The 20,735-nt window shown below is 46.3% G+C and overlaps 1 protein-coding gene across 14 annotated transcripts in view; it reads right to left on the bottom strand.

Annotated features, from left to right (window-relative positions):
* Window positions 1-20,735, bottom strand: part of RIMBP2 (RIMS binding protein 2) — a 266,080-nt gene that overhangs the window by 199,026 nt on the left and 46,319 nt on the right. For all 14 annotated transcript variants that reach the window (XR_008379598.1, XR_008379600.1, XR_008379599.1 and 11 more), the window contains exon 2: window positions 12,156-12,267. The gene's annotated coding sequence lies outside the window, so the exon portion shown is untranslated. The remainder of the gene's footprint in view (window positions 1-12,155; window positions 12,268-20,735) is intronic.

Raw genomic sequence — 20,735 nt, 5'->3', positions numbered from 1 at the left:
CCCCAACCACCTCGACTGCTCTTCTTGTTTGACTCCTGCTGTGTCGAGTTCACAGCTGCATTTGGAGGGGCAGCTCTAGCCAAATTTGGATTTTTTTTTTTTAAACCTCTCCATTTGCATAATATTCACACTTTGACAATAAACACCTGTCCTTGATAAGCAAAAAAAAAAAAAAAAAAATAGAAACAAGATAATGTATCCTGGAAATCTACAAGATTTTGTGACTCATACAACCTTCCTCCTTTAAACTGAACGACTCCTCCCCCACTTTGACGCATATGATGCCTCAGAAACATGCCTTTGTCAGAGACGTCATCATCCAGCGAGCCCCAGGCCATGGTGTCAGAGTCTGCTCATTTTGAAAGCTCTGGCACAATCCACTCAGATGGTTTCAAGCGAAGGGCTGCGGGAGCCGTGGAATCCAACACCTGATTTCACAGAAGAGGACACCAAGGTCCAGAGGGGGAAAGTGACATGCCCCAGCCAGGCAGCCAGAGGGGCAGAGCCTGAACCCAGCCTTGGGCCACCGATGTGGGGCATCAACTGTCAGGAAGGATCTGCAAGTCTGGCTGTGCAGCACTGGAGGACCTCAGGGCTCCGTCACTCCACCAGAGCTCTATCCTGCTTCCACCCAAGATTCTGGGTTTAGAGAAACATTCAGAGCTCAGGTCTCTTGAGTTTATGGTGACACTGCCCCTCTGCCCTGCAGCCCAGGACAGACAATCCAGCGCTGATGCTTTCTTGGCTTTTTCTTCAGAGGATGAAGGATCCAGGGCTGCTTTATTCACTCTCAGCGCGGCCGTCTGCTCCTCAGTGGAGGACGCCGGCTGCTGGCCTTCACGGCGGGTATAAATGGCAGATATTAACTGCACTGGCAATGACAGCATCCCCCACAGAGAGGATTTACTGCCCTGGTAAGCACTATGAAGGATCAGCGGTTTGCACAGCCCTGATTTAGAAGGTCCTCCACCTCCCACCACACCCGGTCATGGCTTCTCACACAGCTTTGTCCAGCACCCACCCCAGACACCTCGAGGGCCTGTGTCCTTGTTCAAAATGCTCTTAAATCGTCCATTTTACAAATAGCGCAGGCTTGGCAAGCAGGACACAGAACACATGTCTACCCTCTGTCTGACAAGGAGCTGCTCAAAGGCAGTGACTGAAAACATTGCCTGCTGTGCAGGGCCCCTCCAAGAGATGACTCCAGCCTGAGGATGGTCCCTTGCACGTAGGGAGCTAGAGAAACTACAATGGCTGCAGGTTTGACACCTGACACAGGTGCAACCAGCCTCTGAGGAGCCATCCCCTGCCAAGTGCAAGAAATAGTACAAGAGCTCTTGCCCAGCAGCGGCTGTGGGACCTGCAGCAGCCTGGACGGCACGCCCACGTCACCCAGAGAGACCGTGCTAGGCAGGTGTCACACGGCACAGCTGTGGGTGGCTTGTGGTCACTCTCGGGGCCAGAGAAGAGGCCCCCAAGTAGAACAACCGCTTGGAGTGACCTCTGGGTAGGCCCAGATTGGAGAACAGGCCACCTGCTAGAACCTTCCGCTTTACCTCCCGAACATGAACACAGACCTTGGGGAAGGGTTGCTGAGTGTGGCCCAAGAGGTGTTTCAGTTGGCCAGGGGATCAGGACTTTTTTAAAAAATCCACATTTAAATGACTTTTTAAGAATTATTTTGGAGGTATCCCCTGTCCTCAGATTTATTTAAGTTTTCCTGGCTTTGAAAAACCACCAGGTCAGGGGCTGACAGGTTGCAGGTGTGAGTTGTTCTGCTGGAGATTGACCTGGCTGACCAGCAAGTGAAAAGCAGCCCTGGGAAGGGCGTCCCCCCAGGGTCCTGAGCAGACAGGGAGAGCACACCAGAAGGAGGGGCAAGAGGAGGGGACTGTGTTTTCTAAAGTACTTTTTCAGATATGTTGTCACAATGGTGAAGATGGTGATGGAAAGACTTTAGGAAGCAGAGTGAACTTGGAGAAATTTACAAGGCACAGTTCCCTGCTCTGTACTACGACAATGCCAGAGTCACCACAGGCTCCCAAGACGCAGACCATGGTGCTCCCTCCCAGGCAACCCACAGCCCACAGGTTTGAGAAGAGCCCTGCAAGTGAAAACACCTTCCCCTGTCCTCCCCCATTCCCCCGAGTCCAGAACTTACAACCTGACTCTGGTCTGTGCGATTTCTACCTGCGCCAAGCCACTTAGACCCTGAGAGCTAACACGAGGCAACTTGAACCCTTTATCTCTCGCTTGCCCTTCTCTAGTATGAATTTCCCAGCAGCTCCCTGCAGGCAAGGACAACCACGTGACATTTCTAATCAACAAGTATGGACAGAAGTCCTTAGGAAAGCTGCCAGAATCTAGGAGAAAACTGATGCTACACTTAGGGAGTGCACAGGGCTTCATGGGGGCAGTTTGGGGCAGTGGAGACCGGGCAGGGAGCTGCCACACTAGGTGGCGGTGACCACCAGTGGGTGGCTACAAGCCCCAGCCACTCTCCAGTCTCTGGCCAGGACCTTCACTGGGCACACTCGCCTGGGAGCCAGAGGCCCATGGCACCTGTGTGATGCCATCCAGAGCGGTCAGGCTCCAGGGCAGAGGGGGGCAGAGGCTGGATCCAGGAGGCAAATAGAGACGCTCAGCGCAGATCTCTTCCTCCCTTCAACAAAACAGTCTCACCAAAAGGAACTACCCTCCCCCCCAGTCCCCACCTCCCTTTTCCTTTCTCCCTGCCAGGGATGCAGACACAATGACAGAAGAGGCAGTAGCCATCACACAAACCTGAGGACAGCAGAGCAGGAAGCAAGCTGGATCCTCAGGGATGGCAACCTCCAGGTCACTGCATGAGCACAGCTCACCCATCTCTGTGAGGCATGTGGTCAGACACACACTCTCTCTCACACATACACACATGTCCCAAGTCTTTAAAGAAACCTTCAGGCTGGCACTCTGCCTCCAAGAGCAAAAGATGTCTAATGTCACAGATTGTGATTTTCTATCCGCAGTGTCCCCCAACAGGGAGCTGTCCAAGGTACCCCACGACTTAGCCAGACATCTGAAGAGGACTAAGTGTGCACACATGAACACACGCAGATAGGCACACACACACACTCTGGCCTCCTCCCTTCTCCCTCTTGCCCTGCCCTGCTGTCTCCTCTGGCTCCTAAGCTCAGACAAGGCAGTGTCGCCTGAGCAATGCCCACAGCACAACAGGCTTTCCTGAGTCTCACTGTTGTGTCCTCAAAGGCATCTGCACGCGGAGGACTATCAGAAACCCATTCAACATGTGAGGAAACTAAGGCATAGAAAAGTCACCCAACCAACCAGATGTCCCCTAAGCACTCACGTGTGTCAGGTACGCACTTCACATTCTGGGAAGTGTGAACCACCCAGGCAGAGGTCAGGGACGTCCTCCAGCCTCCACCTCCCTCACTCATCTGGGCAGAGCCTGGAGCTGGCAGGAAGATGTGTCCCCCGAGTCTGGGTCAGTGTGGCACTCTAGCCCCTACCCAGGCATGGAAGTTTTCTTTTCCATCTCTGGGTGGCAACAGGCAAAGCACTTGGCTGGTAGTAGGACCACAGGACAAGATGAAGAAAGAGCAACATTACCTCCAGTGCAGAGGCCATGGAGAGCTCCTCAAAGCCCTAATCAGGAAGGACGGACGCAGGGGCTGCTTGTAGGGACCTCAGCCCCCCACACGCAATCCCCTCCTCAGCAGAGCCTTCTGCATCCCACTGCGGAGATCTCTATGCCATCACCTCTTTCTGGGACCCCCAACCCAGCTCCCCACGTCAGCCTGTTCTGAGCTCTTGCCATGTTTAACTTCACAAACAACAGCTCCAAGACAAGTGCTGATGGAGCACACGAGGCCGGGAGGGCCCCAGGAATCCGAGGCAGAGGCCCACATCCTCCATCTGGCAGGTGGAGGAGCCCAGATTGGGACGGGGCCACGTTTGAACAAGCATCCCCAGGCTGCTCAAAGGCTCTTCAGGAAGAAATTTGGACAAAAGGCCTTCTTTAGAAGGACTGAGACGGTAGTATTGTTATAGCCTTGTAAATAACCTAAAAGTCAAAATTCCAGCAATGTAAAGCCAAGGGAAGACTTTGCACATGGAAAGGAGAAAAGATTCTTTCTTTTAGCCATACGCATTTGTACAATGATTCTGCCGTAATGCAAGCCACAGTCCACTCGGAAGGAGGAAGGAAGATTATTTGGACTTCCAGACTCTCAGAGGTGGGTATTTATATAAAAGCCAGAAGTTGAACACGTCTTACTGATAAAATTTCCATGTTTAAAATTTAAAGGAAAAAAAAAAAAGCTTACTTTGTAGCAAGGTACCTTCTCATTATGACACCAAATAGGGAAAACTGGGGAAAAAATATGTTTTCCAATATGTTAGTATTCATTCATTGATTCAATCACCTAATCATTTATTCAGCAAGCTTATACATTCTGCATTCACTCCAGGTCAGAGCAATAGTCCATGTGCCGGGCACATGGAATGAGTGAGGCCAAGTCCCTATGCCCTGCAGCATCTGAGCCCTCTATAGACCACAGGCAAACAGACAAATAACACGGCGCAAGAAAGCCAGCACATACAAACCAGTAACTGCTTTGCCACTCAAACCACTGCCACTCGCTTGCCAGGGTTTTCATTCCTTCATCTCTTTTAGAACTGAAATAATTACACCATGCACCAATCACATTCTTATTGATTTTTCTGCTCCCAGGAAACTGATCCTTTCAATTCAAAGAAACTGAAAATTCCCAGTTTACAGCGCAGACACAATACACGACCTGCATGAAGTCAAGCAGGGTACTAATTTGAGCAGAGTGTTTAGAAAGCTGCTGGGATATTCACGTGGGACAGGATACACAGGAGCTTTACGATTATCTTACTCTGCACGGTGACCGGTCAGCACGTACCCTTTGTGGGACACACCATGTTGTCAAGGGGACAGCACAGATTCCACAGCCCCGTGTTAAAAATTAAGCTCCTCCTGTGGCAACATTCCCTTATCAAGGTCCCCTCCTCATCCAAAGCCCTTCTGTTCGTACTGGGGAGCTGCTGCTCTGTCGACCGCGTGTCAGCAGCAAGTGCTTCCGATGCCTGGTTACTCGTGGAGACTGGCCCGGCCCTGGGGGCACAGTGCACCAAGGTGCAAACGGGCTGGAGATGATGGCTAGATCATGTCAGCATGAAGGTGTCCTGGGCACTCTGGGGAGAAGACCAAAGGCCCACACAGAGCCTCACAAGGCACTGAGCAGGCTAAAGCCTCCTGCCAGCACTCAATCACAAACAGACACTGGGGTTCCCACCCACAAACACTAGGACTCAGTGGAGAGGCAGCTGCTACGGGGGCTACACAACAGTGGGGCGTAAAGGGCCACAGGGGCAGCCCACTCCAGCCAAAGCATCGGCTCTGCTTGGGAAATGGTCTGCTTAGAAGAGAGCGTATGTGTCCCTCTTCCCCAGCCAAGTATGGGCCCAAGACCCAAGTTAGGCCAGTTCAACAATCAGCCCCTTGGATGTAAATATTGAGCATAAGGTGCCAAAAAAAGTTGCTGGAGCAGCTCATCCTGAGGTTCCCTCCACTGACACCTGTTCCGAGAGCCTGAGACGCCTCTGGTCCTTCCTTCTCCCCGGCAGCTCTTAGCAAGTCCCCTTCCCCTAGAGACAGTCTGAACGAGGCTCTGCTGAGTACAACTGAAGACCTCTTGTTAGTGTCCTGGTAGTTCCCCAGGACACCACAAGGCAGTGTAAACCCAGCGGCCTAAACAGTAGGAAGTTATTGTCTCACAGTACTGGGACTAGAAGTCCAAGATCAAGGTGGCAGCAGGGCTGGTTTCCCCTGAGCTTTGGGGGACACATAGCTCCAGCTTCTCCCCTTGCTGTTTCCAAAGGCTTCTAGAAGCATCCCTGGTCTCTGCCTTCATGTTTATGTGTGGGCTCAGTCCTGCGTGCGTCCAAAGTCACCTTCCTATAAGGACAGCAGTCCTAATAGATTAAGTACCCTGCCCCCCAAATGACCTCATCTTACTCTGACTACCTTTATAAAGACCCAGTCTCCAAATAAGGTCACCTTCTCAAGTAGTGGGGGTGGGGTCTCCAGTACGTCCTTTGTGGGGACCCAATTCAATCTACAACAGCTACCTCTGTGATCTAAAGGCAGCTACTCCACACAGCATGGGCAGCACCGGGAGCCTGCCAGCCCGTGTGTGGCCAGGCTGGCTGCAGAGGCCTAAGAATGCAAATGAACACTTCTGTGAGGAAGAGAGATGGTCTCACAGGAGGGGTACATACCCTGGGGGCACCGTTACCCCCAAATGTTGTGTAACCTGATCACAGACTCTGGAGACGGGAAGATGAAAGATGAAAGAAAGAAGAGTATTAAAGTAGTGGACGTCAGCTGCAGCCTGCCCACGAGTGAGGAGTACGGAGCCCAAGGTGAGTGTACAGAGTTCTGCTGCCTTTTTGAGCCTATCTGTCGATGTATCAGTACAACTCAGAAACAGAACCAGGCCCACAAACTCGGTGATTAAGGGACTCAGATTAAAACTGAAGGGAGGGAAAGGATGGAGACTCTTCAGATCATCATTTGAGCTCCTGAATCCAGCCCTTCCTGACTAGAATCTACTCTCTGTTCAATTACACCAGTCAATTAACTCCTGAGGTTTTGTTTTTGTTTTGCTGAAACTAGCCTGAACTGGTCCTCCATCACCTACAAGCTAAAAACCCTGGCAAACATAACACTGCAGGGCAGAGCAAGCTCCAAAGCCCCTCTGAGTGCACAAGTGCCCCAACAGCCCCATTTCTCTATTCTGCACAACAGAAAGAACAAGTGAACTGTGTTCCAGGGCCTGGGTTTGCCAAGATTCGGGAGCAAGGGTGGCGCCTGTGGCTCAGTGAGTAGGGCGCCGGCCCCATATGCCGAGGGTGGCGGGTTCAAACCCAGCCCCGGCCAAACTGCAACAAAAAAATAGCCGGGCGTTGTGGCGGGCGCCTGTAGTCCCAGCTGCTCAGGAGGCTGAGGCAGGAGAATCGTGTAAGCCCAGGAGTTAGAGGTTGCTGTGAGCCGTGTAACGCCACGGCACTCTACCAAGGGCGGTACAGTGAGACTCTGTCTCTACAAAAAAAAAAAAAAAAGATTCAGGAGCAAAGCTGAAAATATCAAGACCTACATGCCACAGCCACTTTCTCGCTGTTTCCAAAACCCTTGCCCACCATACCTGTGCTCCCACTAACTTGCTACTGCCCCAGCAGGCAAACCTGGAGCCATCCCTGAACCAGGCCTGGCACCAAGGATGGCAGGCCAGTGTCACGTCCACTTCCCGACAGGCCTAGGATGACACTAATGAGTCCTTTGACTGTAATTGGTGCTGAGACTTCAATATCAACAGAGGCTGTTCCATTCTGACGTGTCTACTTAAGAAAAACAAAATGGAATTTAAAATACATAATTGCTTTAGTCATGAAGAGTAATAATATTAAGAGCCATTATAACTAGACATTTCCACACAAATAACATTAAGCTGAGACAGTGGGTTCTGGGGTCCTGACCAAACCGAGCCTTGGGATGCTGCAGGGCAGCACCGGGGACGCTCTGCTCTACATTTGGTCCTGGAAACAGGACATGCCCACAGCTCACTAGAACCACCACAGACCTTTCACCAGGTTGCATCTCTGGGGTTAGGGGGACGCAGAATTCTTCAGTCATCACGGGTTCTGCTATCTCTATGTGCCAACTTTTAGCTGACACAATTTCTTTAAACAAGTTTCAGTTTTACATAGTTTTCTTAAAAAAGGAAACTTTATGTGACTAACATGAAACCTTTGGTTAATGCGAGTTACGACTTTTTCTAAGAAGTAATTCTAATTGTTTCCAATACATGCATGGCTGTAACTAGGTTTTGTTGAGTGTGTGGTCTTTTGTTGCATGTTGAGCACTCAGGGAAATGTCCAGCTAGTCAGTGAATTTGCGTGATGCCTTCCCCAGGCTAACAGGCAAACTCTCCACAAAGGCAGAGGAGATAAATCTTGCTGCTCTCTGCCCACGCTCCATGGTGGTCTCTGTTCTCAGAGCTTGTACCACTGAGAGAATGATTCCGGCCCAAACACTGAATTATCTAACAGGGGAAATGAAGGAACAGATGGTGTCGGCTAAAGTTCCAAGATAGGGATAGGGCCATTTCCTTCCATATCAGTGATTCCTTATCTCAACAAATATTTACCCAGCACCTGAAATTCACAAGGCCAGGTTGTCAGACACACACACAGAGAACACAAGACTAAGAGGCACACCGAGGACCACGCAACTGTTAATTCCATGATGCAGTATTGAATATTAAGAACAGAGTATAGTACACTCACATATATTCCTTTAATTTTTTCTACTTATATAAATATTTGCACATTTGCACATATTTGAGGGTAATGTGTACCCAGGTAAACATGGACAAAGACGTTCACTGCAGCAGTGCTGGTAACAGTCACACATGGTCAGGGAACGGTTAATTTGTTGTGTTGGTTCTGAACAGAAGCACATGCCTTCAGCAGGTGCCAATGAGCAACCTGGACCCCTCGGTACTGAACTCCATACAAGCAACCTTCCCACCACCAGCGCCTGCATTTCTGTGCCTGAGGCTCAGTCTGGCTGAGGCCCAGGCCTGGCCTACATGCAGGGCAAGCAAGACTCGCCACAGTGTTGAGGCACCTGGAAGACCACTGCAGCCAACCAGAAGGGCGCTGCTGGACAACACCCCAACTCCCTTGCCTCTGGAGTGGGTAACTGCACAGTGAGCTCCACAAGGCCTCCCAGAGCTCTGCAGCAGGACTGGGGGCGGCTGGCTGGATAGCACACCCCTGCGGTTGACTTCCCACCCTCCCTCAAGCCTCCCAAGTCCCCAGGGTCAGCTGCCAAAGAAGCCCCTTTCACCTGAATCCTCACCTCGGGCTTGCTCTAGGAGAACACAAACCTAGACACTATGGCACAGCTGAGCTTCGGGATGACTCAGCAGTTCAGAAGGAAGAGGTGCTGTAAGAGGATCGGGTTCATGCACTAACATGGAATTATCATGGGAAGACCTCTGAGAAATAGTCTGCAAAGGAAACAATACTAATCTACAGAAAAATAGTTTTCTCTAAAGCATATACAAATTATATGATAGGGTTTCACACACACAGTAGAGCCTCTGCAAGTTGACCACCCAAGGGACTGTGACAGACTGGACAACATAAGGAAGAAGGCCTGCTGTACCAACACGTAGACATGGTGCATGTCCAGGCTATGAAAATTAGGTCAACTTAATTGACCTAGGAAGGTGGTCATTGTAGGGAGATGGTCCACTGTGAAGGTTCTACTGTATATCAACTTAATATTTGAGCAATAAAAACTAAAAGTTACAGACCAGATTACGTATATACTTGGATACACATACAAACATATATGTGTACACACTATATATAGACATCTCCTTTTGTATACGCACAATCATCTGACTTATACCACATATACATGAAGACATCATGTATGTATCTCGGCATGTGTAGGGTAAGGTCTGAGAATCCTGAAAAGAAACACCCACTGTCAATAAGTCACCAGTGGAGACTGGGGAAAGATTTATGGGTGACTTCAATGTTTTACTTTATACACCTCTGTCAAATGTGACTTTTTCAATGCATGTCTATTGCCCTTGAAATCTGTCAAGGAATGACACAGTCACATCTCTGCAGAAGTGTTATTGATGGTATAACTTACCCAGTCAGATCTGCAAATAAACATTCTAATGTTTTATTTATACTGAGGGGCCCTGAGCCCAGATTAAAAGGATGGAAATAATGATATTGATAATAATGATCATTACAGATTTATAAATGACATACTGCCCTCAAAGAGACAAAACTTTCACGACCACTGATATGTCCCTAAGGCAGCTTTAACTTCCTCCAGACTGAAGGTACTCTCAGGGAGCGGCCGCCTTGGAATCAAATGTGCAGCCTCTCTCAGAATTGTTGGTGAGACCTCTTGTTTCAGAAAAGTCATGAAGATGTATTCTCTAATTACTTTTCCTTCATGGTGAAGTAATTCAAACATTCCATTCCCTTCTAAAGTGAGAACAAGAGCTAAATTTAAATGCAATAACTTAATGATGCATCTGCAATTCTAAGCAGCCAACGGTATAAAAAAAAAATCAGCTCATTCCAAATATAGGAGAGATTCACATACAAGTATATCACCCTACTTGGTAGCTTTCAAACCCAGAATGACCAAAAGAAATAAAAAAGTCAATTCCTTGAAATAATCTGCTTGTGATCTCAAAGAGAATAGATTGACTTTTATATTCCATAGGCCATGTATAATAAATGCGCTTGAAAAAAATCACATACAAATAATAACCTACATCACTCAGTTGAGACCTCTTCTTCAAAAGTGTTCTTAATGACACTATTTGTCTTTTGGAGGCATGTAGATAAGCATCCCCTTGTTATAAATTACATCCATTGAAGAATTTGATATGATTATATTACAGAGTAATGAAAATTAAATGATTTAGAAATATGTTGCAGCAATCTCCCCACCTCCAGGATGCTGTCTTTACTCATTAAGTGATGATTAGTGACTGTTGTAATGAGAAATGGTTACAAAGTGCATATCCTACATCTGGAACAGCTGAGAGCATGACATACAGACCCTTCCTGCCTCCTTCTGGAGAAAATGAATGGATAAAATAGAAATCAGGATTAGATATAGGTTTAGGCCAACTGAACACATACTGGTTGGCTCCATTTCTACCACCACCATCATTTTCACCATCATCATCACTATCACCATCATCATTATGATTGCTATCCCCACCACCATGGCCACCCCCACCGCACTATCACCACCAGCACCATCACCGCCTTCTTCACCATGGCCACCATCCCCACCGCCACCCCCGACACCATGCTTACTCATACATTGGTTTCAACCAGAAGGAACTCATAACACCAAGCTCAGGCAAGGGCATCAAAGGCTTAGCTCATCCACCTTCTGCTTCCTGACCAAAATGCAAACAAGACAGTCATAGCAACCAGTGCAGGGTGAAGACCTTTGGCAGGAAGAAGCAGCTATTACTCTTTCCACCTGAAATCGTCCCACCAATCACAGTGTGAGCTGCTGCCTTGTATTCAGATCACACTTTCACACAGGAGGCTTCAAACCAAACGCTTTGCAAAGGGGTGAATGAGCCAGTCCAGACTTCACTCCTGAACTCTGAACCTAGCTGTCTAACTGCTAATCTTTCCCTGCGTTTGTTTAAGCGTCTCTCAGGTAACTCAAACTCAAAGCAGGTTTTCAGTGCAAACCTGAATGTGAATCACCCACTCTGATGCCCTTCCAGTCTTTCATCCTGTCAGGAAATGGCACCTTCCCTCTGCTGTGCTTCCCATACCAAGCCCTGAAGTTCATGCTCATCACCCCTCCCCACTCCCCTCAGCCCAGTCCATCACCATGGCCAGCAGGTCCCACTGTTCTAGTACACGCAGGGCCTCTTCCATGACCTTCACATCCACTAACGCCCCAGCGCAAATCACCATTGCAACTCATCTGGACTGCATTAGGGGCCCCTAATTCTCTTTGCTCCCATATAACTTCCTTCTCCATTCAGAATTTGCAGTGATCTTATTAAAGGAAAATGTAAGCTAGGGTGCCTGTAGCTCAGCAGCTAGGGTGCCAGCCACATACCCTAGGGCTGGCAGGTTCAAACCCAGCCTGGGCCTGCCAAACTGACAACTACAACAACAACAACAAAAAAAAAAAAATAGCCAGTGTTGTGGCAGGAGCCTGTAGCCCCAGCTACTTAGGAGACTAAGACAAGAGGACTGCTTAAACCCAAGGGTTAGAGGTTGCTATGAGCTTTGATGCCACAGCACTCTACTGAGGGTGACATAGTGAGACTCTGTCTCAACAACAACAACAACAAAAAGGAAAATGTGATCATGTCACTCTCTTACCAACTAGCCACTGCTTTGTTGAACATCCTGCCCAGCTAAGGGATACACACAACTGGTGCTTAATAAACACGTCTTAAATAATTTTCCAACAATGAAAAGACAAACCCTCAAGTGACACAGGAGACAGAGCTTCAGAAGGAAGAAAGGTCACTTACCCCAAAGTTCCACTGCTGGGTTTCTAGTCACAGGACACAAAGTGGGAAAGATGGGTCTTCCAAAGATGATAAAGCTCCTGCACCCACAGGCTTCAAGTATGGTAGGTCATTTCTAAATTGTAGGGAGAAGCATACAAAACATCTGTCACAAAAGAACAGCTTGTAAATTGGCTTTTCTGCCCCTCCCACCTTCCTCAATGCTTAAACAGCAGGACACGGCAGGGGTTATGCTTTCATTTTCCAGTTTAGCTCCCTGAGGGCTGGGCAAGGTGCAAATTTGAGACTTAAGTTACGGTTCTCCCAACCCAAGATTTCTCTCTCCCTTCAGCCGTCTCTCCTGGTGTAGAGCAATGCAAACACACACAAACCTTGACATAATGCTTTCATGACTCTTAGTAGACCTCCAAGTTTCTGAAATTTGCTAAGAGAAATGCACTTATGGGACAATTACCCAGATTTGACAGTAAAAGAATTGAGAACACAAGTCAACATCCAGGCTTGCTTTGTACACATCCTTAATTATCAAAACATGACTGATGCCTAGAAGATTCCAGAAAGTGTTATCATAGGTCAATTTATTATTAAAAGTCAATATGCAAACCAGTGATCATGATATACATAGAAAATTCTCAGGCAATTCCCATCTTGCCACCAAATGTTTAAAAACAAATTCCCTAACCCAGCACAGTGGCTCACATCTGTAATCCTAGCACTCTGGGAGGCTGAGATGGACGGATCCCTGAGCTCAGGAGTTTGAGATCAGCCTGAGCAACAGTGAGACCTGGGAGGGAGGGAGGGAGGGAAAGAGAGACAGAGAGCCACAGAGAGAGAGAGAGCACCAGAGAGACAGAGAGAGAGAAAAAGAGAGAGAGAGAGAGCTGGGCACAATGGCAGGTACCTATAGTCCCAGCTACTCGAGAGGCTGAAGCAGGAAGATCACTGAAGTCAGGAGTTTGAGACCAACCTGCGCAAGAGTAAGACCTTGACTTAAAAAAGAAAAAAAAAGAAAATTAGCCCAGCATAACAATGGGTGCATATAGACCCAGCTACTCAAGAGGCTGAGACAGGGGGATTGCTTGAGCCCAGGAGTTTGTGGCTGCTATTAGCGATGATAACACCACTGCACTCCAGCCTGGGTAACAGAGTTAGACTCTGTCTTTAAAAAAAAAAAAAAAAAATCCATGTCAAGTTGACATAATCAAAATATCAGTTCTTTTACTTTTTTAATTTTATTAAAAAGTTTTTAAAGTCCTTAGAATCATAGAATAAGATGACAAATGGAAATGCCTTAAGTTTTATCAGAAGTCTATAAGTGTCCTCTGTCTAAATTAGCCAGGATGAGTGAGAAGGAAGAACAAAGAGTAAGCCAGACTTTATCCTAGAATCTGGAACTGAAAGACAGTCTGCATGGTCAAAGCTCAATTTTAATTTAGCAAACATTTGCTAAGCACATCCAAGGTTGCTGGCAGGTGTTAGACCCAAAGATGAATAAGACTGAGTACTACTAGTCTGGTAGAGAAGGTCAGAACACACCTGTATGACTTTAGTCCAAGCTAGAATTTAATAAGGTTTAGAATTTTGTGCAGAAGAGATGCAAGGGAAAGACATCTAGACAGGAGTTTATTTTCTGAAAATTTAATGACAGAGCTCCAGACTCAAAGCTTTAAGGTAGAGTCATAACAGTGCCATATCGAAAAGAGAAATTAATAGAATCTTCCTGGGAAGACTTTTCCTAGCTCCACATGGACGATGCAAGTTGTTAGACATCACCCCACACCACTCTCATACTAGGCAGGAGACTAAAAATATCATTTTGGTAATGAACTATAAACCCAGAGCAAAGACCTCTGTATGCTGGCATTAGGAATTCCCACAACACAGTGTTCAGTCCCCTGAGTGAGCTCACCACTGACAAGCCCCCGACACCTGCTAAGCTGTCAAGACTTTGCTCTATAACCAAATGATCAACCAAGGATTACCTGCTACATTTTAAAAATCTCTAATAAGACTCGGTGCCTGTAGCTCAGTGAGTAGGGTGCTAGCCACATACACTGAGGCTGGTGGGTTCAAGCCTGGCCCAGGCCCGCTAAACAACAATGACAGCAGCAACAACAACAACAACAAAAAATAGCCAGGATTGTACTGGGCACCTGTAGTCCCAGCTACTTGGGAGGCTGAGGCAAGAGAATCACTTAAGCCCAAGAGTTTGAGGTTGCTGTGAGCTGTGATGCCACAGCACTCTACCGAGGACAACATAATGAGACTGTCTCAAAAAATAAACAAAACTTCTAATATGGATGACTATAAGAACATAAAAATAAATGTCAGAGAAAGATCATGCAGGCAACCAAAACAAACTTTAAAAAAATCTTAAGTATCCTCAGAAAGCACCTAAAAAATAAAGAACTAGATGCTAAAAAGAACAATGAAGGACAAAAAGAACTCTTGTAAATGAAAAAGATAGCATATTTGGATGATAAAGTTAAGGAAACCTCCCAAAGTGATAGAAAAATGTTAAAGTAGGGGGGGAACTAAGGATCAATCCAAGAGGTCAAACGTTGACCAATAAGATTTGCTGAAAGAGGAAATACAAATTGTCATTAAAATAAAAGAACATGTTCTAAATTGAAGGATCTCACGAGTGCTCTGCAAAATAGAGAAAAGAGACCTATACCAAAGAGTATCATGAGATTTGAGAAGATGCATAGTAAAGAGACCAATTATAAAGTACATTATGTTTCAAACAGTAACAAAATGAAGTATAATTTTGAAAAGGAAAAGAATGAGTTAAGCCATCATCAGATTTCTCAACAGTCTTGGAAGCCAGCAGAATGTCTTTAAAATTCTGACTGAGTATCATTTCCAACTTAAGATTCTATACCCACACAAGCTGTCAGTCAAGTGTGAGGACAAAGACAGGATTGCCATACATGCAAAGACTCACAAAATGTACCTCCAGTTTATCTTTTCCTAGAAAATGACTGGAAGAGGGGCTGCAGCAAAACAAGTGGAAAAAATAAAAATAAAAGGTAAAGCCACAGAGTCTAAGAAACAAATGCAACCTAAACAGCAATGGAGAAAAATGCCAAGATGACAGTTGAGCCTTTGTTGTAGAGCAACCAGTTTGAAAGATGACAATGGATTTTACAAGTATCTAGGTGGAGAAAGAGACTCAAGAAAAGCTTTTGATAGCATAAAGAATCCAGAAAGAGATTTTAACATGTGGATTACAAATGGCACAATTGAAAATGAGGCAATTAATAACTCCAGGAAATCTAAAAAGCTATACAATGAAGGAAATGTAATCACAGTCAGTAATTTGTTCTACAGCTATAGTAGCAATGTTAACACTAATTACTGACTTAACTAAAGTAGCAATTTAACTATATGTGTAGGCTGGAAGAAGGCAGCTAAGACAGCTAAGTCTTCATCTACCACAGGGCTTCTCGACTTCAGCAGTTTCACATGTGGGGCCAGAATATCCTTTGTGGTGGAGGACGTCCTATGCTTCACAGGGAGTTTGCCAGCATCTCTGCTGGCAGCAACCAGATGCCAGTCACATGCCCTTCCCCCCGAATTGTGACAAACAAAAATGTTTGCCAACATGACCTAAAATGAAACTATCATAACATTTTTTAAAAAATCTATATATCATCTAAAATCATCCAGCATAATGCCTTCAAATGCATGAAGAGGTCTCTAAGAAGGACCAGATGGGTTGAACGGACAGCAGTTCAAAGCAGAGACCTCCAGTGAGATCCCTGCCCAGCAGAGACGCTTCATAATTATTTGCCAACTACCACCTTTTAATGCAAACCACCCATGTCCTTATCTCCACCAACACACATTCTGCCCTGCTCCTCAGGGAATCACGTTCTCTAAGAGTTAAAAATGACATTAAAAATAAGATTATAGGAAGTCATGATCATCTGTAAGTTATGTAAATTGTTTCCTAGTTCTATAAAAGAGAAACAAAATTTAGGTGGGATAATAATTTGTAGGTTTTTGATGTATTTGTTGAATTTTGGTGTTGTGTAAAATAAGTCATTCTTTTCCACCCCCACCCCCCATTTTTCTGGGCTCCAAGGCTGTGCTTTTTCAAAACCTTTCAACCTTTGCTCTCTAGCTCCTCCTCCTCTCTGCCCTGTCTGCCTGACCATCAGAGAGGCTAGCGGCTCTGACATCTCACCAGGCCGGCTGGAGAGCTCACTAATGATTATGAGATCTGACGTCTCACCAGGCCAACTAGAGAGCTCACTAATGATTATGAGATCTGACGTCTCACCAGGCTGGCTGGAGAGCTCACTAATGATTATGAGACATGAAAAATTCCTCTATATGGTTACATGTGAAGAATGATTATTAATTCAAAAGTAGTCCAGCAAGATGATGCCTTTGGGTGGGCTGTGCATAACCAAGCCTAAGGACTCCCAAGAATAATTGGACACAGAGCTCAAAGAGCACTTTATACAAAGTTTTAATTAACAGAGCTGTTTAGGCCGAGGGAGAAACAAAAATGATCATTAATTGACGTACATTTTATCGCAACCATCAAATGCCAAGCACCATAAAACACCAGCCACCTGCTCTGCCCTATAAACATCATCATGGAGCATAAAACAGATTCCTCTACTATAAAGGATGCTCTGGTTCTTGCTCCTTCACCGTTGGGCATAGACTCTGTTCATTTGATCTTTCTGCCACACGGTTCTCACCACAAAATACAAATGCTACAATTATACTCATTGTCTGGTTATAAAAATCGTCACAAGGCTAAACCCAATTGCATCATTTGGGCTTAAAGAATTAGAAATGTCGGGCAGCGCCTGTGGCTCAAGGAGTAGGGCGCCGGTCCCATATGCCAGAGGTGGCGGGTTCAAACCCAGACCCGGCCAAAAAAAATAAATAAATAAATAATAAATGAAAAAAAAGAGAGAGAGAGAATTAGAAATGTCTCACAAAAGTCAAATACAAAGAGTAAAAATGTCCACTTAAGACATCATGACTTACCATACGTCTGTTTTTAATGCCAATGATGTGATGCCTAAACAAGACCAAACTCAGTTTCGGACAGAACATCCATTTCCTGAGGGAGGAAAGTTGAGTGGACGAATAATGGAGTGCCCAGCTCAGCACCAGTTAAACCCAGCAGCCTTCTGTCCCAAACTACATCATGCTCTGAGCTCCTGCCTGCAGCTTACCCAGTGACATGACCCCCAGGGTAAAAGGCCCTTCCTATCCTGGTACTGGCCTGAGGACAGGTCTGGAACTGAATGCCCACAAGTTAAGGCCCAAAGGTTTTGAAACCAGCAATTATCAGAACCTCTCACCCCTATGCTGAGGCTGGAAAATCCCTCTGCCACCCCTCAGCTGGGAGAGTTCTTCCTTCACTGCTGCACGGGTCGGTTTCCCATCTGTGTCTAAGCTGTATCTCTCTCACCCAGCAGCTCCTGCCTGAGAGTCAGCACTTACAAGACCAAGATGCTGGGATCGGTTGTCTAGGAGATCAGTCTAGACTAGGCCACCCAGCCAGGACCAGCTTCCATCCCCTGTGGCCGCCAGCCTGTCCAAGCCCAGCTGCTGATGTTTGTGCTCCACTCCTTATGAAGCTGGAAGACTATTTACTTATTCATGGACTGCCTGAGCCGGCCAGGAACTGCTTTGTGTCAGCTGAATAGGATGGTAATTCAATCTGCAAATGGGAACTGTTCAGCACACAGCAAGCCTGTCACAATGAGTCACGCAGACAAAAAGAGTATGGCTTTCTGAGCCACTGGGAAAACTTGTGTTTTGACAATGAGCAGTGTAAGACACTACCTTTTTTTCTTAATCACTCTCCCCCTGACCCTGCTGAATCTCTCCACCCCAGATAATCTCTCCACAATACAGAATTACTTGTGGGGGGTTGGATCCTTGGGAGAAGAAACAGGGTACAGGAAATGCCACATGCTGTCCTGGAAGAAGTGTGTACACTTGGACAGAAAAGGTAGAGACGTTTGGAAATCAGTGAGAAAAACGTAAGATGTGACAGAGCTGGAGGAAGCCAGTCTAGACCAGGAGTTTGCTGTGGTTCAGTGCTGGGACGGGTGCCGTCTTGAACGCCTCGTGAAAGCCCTTTGAGGTGCACAAACGGCCTCAGGAAGGTCATTTTGGGAGCACTCAAGCATGGCTCCTTCTCACACCACAAACCACATGCTGCCCATGGTCCAGCAAATCTCAGAACCCGTCTGAACAGACCTGCCTCTCTTTAAAGGTAACTTTCTGCTTGTGAACACATCCTTCTCCATCTTCAATAGCAATGTGCTCTCCAGCACGTGGAGCTAGCAGCATTAATTACAACGTCACAAAAGTCAAAGCACATTAAGGATGACCTGGGGTTCAGAGCTAAGCAGAGCCAGGGCAGGTGGGGGGCCAAGCTGCTTCTGCTCCACATGGCCAGAGATGATGGAGGCAGCCAACTCTCCTCACTCCAACAGCAGCTCGTGGACCCTGGTCATGTGTCAGGGATTGAAGACTAGCATTTCACCTGACTTCTTTGGCCCAGCCTCAGGGAGTCTGACTGCTCCCCTCAGCCTATGACCCTCCTATATTCACCTCACCTGTATGGCTTTGACTCTGCCCTTGAAACCACCCTCTTGCCAATATTCCCTGAGCTCTTTTCCCACCATTTTCTAGCTGCCATCTGCCTGGCAAAACACCACTCCTACGTCCACCCACAGTTGATCATTTTCCCTACACCTCCTTGTGGGCTGGTGATCACCGCTACATAAAACCCACAGCAGTCTACATCTGTCCTAGACCATCAGCCCCATTGGGATAGGTGACCCTGTTTTTAATACTCTAAGCACCCAGCAGCACATCTGACCAAAAGAGCTACTCAATCAAAGTCTTCAACTCTGCCATTGTCTCACAATATGCCTAAGTCAGGAGGAGCCAGGGAATGCTATGGTAATAAATAAGCCCCAGACTATAAGGGTTTAAAATGATGGAGGTGTCTTTCTTGCACTCGTCCTATCTGTGGAATGCCAGCTATAGCTCTGCTCAGAATCAGACTGGGACACAGACTGACTGGCTCCCACCATCCAGTCTGCTTGCTGAGAGGGAGGGGAGTTATCAGATTTGATCAAACTGACCCTCACATATGACAAAATGAGGCGCAGTTGTGATCACTTGGCATGAACATCCTTTTAGCAACACAATATCTTTTTTCCCCATTCAATGTCCATCCAGCAAACTTCTCATGAATTTGGATCCCTTGATCAATGACAAAGGAAAGGAGAAATGTCCAAATGCCTTTTGTCACTCCAGCTTTACTCAGTTTAGTTACTATTCTGGTAAATAAAGTGTTAACCAAAGTCCCCAAATAACTTGGCACTGACTGTGAAGATGGTTGAGAAAACCAGTCTCTTGGTAAACAAATTTAAGAACCATGGGTCACAATGAACACTGACACCCATTGCCAGCTTCCTTGGCACAATGATGTAACCAACATCTATCTGTCACGGTGAGACAGCAGTTGATGAATAACTTGCCCATTAGTAAATAAGGAACCTGTGTCTAGAGTACAGAAACCCCTAATGTCTCTCCTCCTTGGTTTCTCCAGGGTCTCCCCACAACAGCACATATTATTAAAGCTGCCCTGGTTGAGAATCTTCACTGATTCAGCTGTGCCTAAATGTGCCCACATGGGCTACCAAGATGCCCTTCCACAGTCGGCTGAAAAAATAAAGTGGCACATACAAGTATTGGAATAATTCAGCAATACTTAAAAATGAGCTCTCAAGACACAAAAAGACATAGTAAGATGCATTTAAGTCTCCTCTAAGTGAAAGAAGCCGGTCTGAAAAAGAATACAAACTGTCTGATTCCAATTCCAGAACTTTCTGGAAGGGCAATACTCTAGAGACAGTGAAAAGATCAGTGGTGGCCAGAGGGTGTGGGAGGGAGGAACGGGTGGAGCACGGAGGCGTCTGAATCATGGACATATTTGTCAAAACTCACAGGAGGAGTGAGCCCTTATGTGAACCAGAGACTGTAGTTAACAATACCCCCTTAATTTTTTTAAACAAAAAAATAAATAATAAAGCATCAGTATCAGGTCATGCCTTGTAACAAATGTACCACACTAGGATGCCAGTAATAGGGGAGACAGTTGGGGGGTGCACAGGAACTCTGTTCATGCCAATTGATTTTTCTGCAAACCTAATACTACTCTACTAATTCTTTTCAAAACTGACCTCACCCTTTTAAGCTGCTGGGTTTTGTTTTTGTTTTTTTTAAGTCTTTTTCGGCTACTTTTCTGTAAATTTTTTTTTTAGTAAATTTATTTCAGGTTAATGTGAGGGTATAAACAACAAAATCAATTACTTTGACCTGGTTAGGTAGAGTCCCTCTTGTGATTATGTTTCACACACAAAAAGTGTGCTAAACACCCCCAGCCTGTGCCCATTCAGTGAGAGCACCCCAACCCCCTCCCCTCTCCTTCCTACATTACCCCTCCCCCCAACTTGAATTGAAATGAGTTTTTCTCCTACATCAGCATGCATTAGATCGTCTACTGGCTTCAGATTACTATTGAGT

The sequence above is a fragment of the Nycticebus coucang genome, chromosome 4, assembly GCF_027406575.1.
Source record: "Nycticebus coucang isolate mNycCou1 chromosome 4, mNycCou1.pri, whole genome shotgun sequence".
Taxonomy (NCBI): Eukaryota; Metazoa; Chordata; class Mammalia; order Primates; family Lorisidae; genus Nycticebus; species Nycticebus coucang.
The sequence above is the reverse complement of the archived record's forward strand: the minus strand, read 5'-3'. Positions and strand labels throughout refer to the sequence as shown.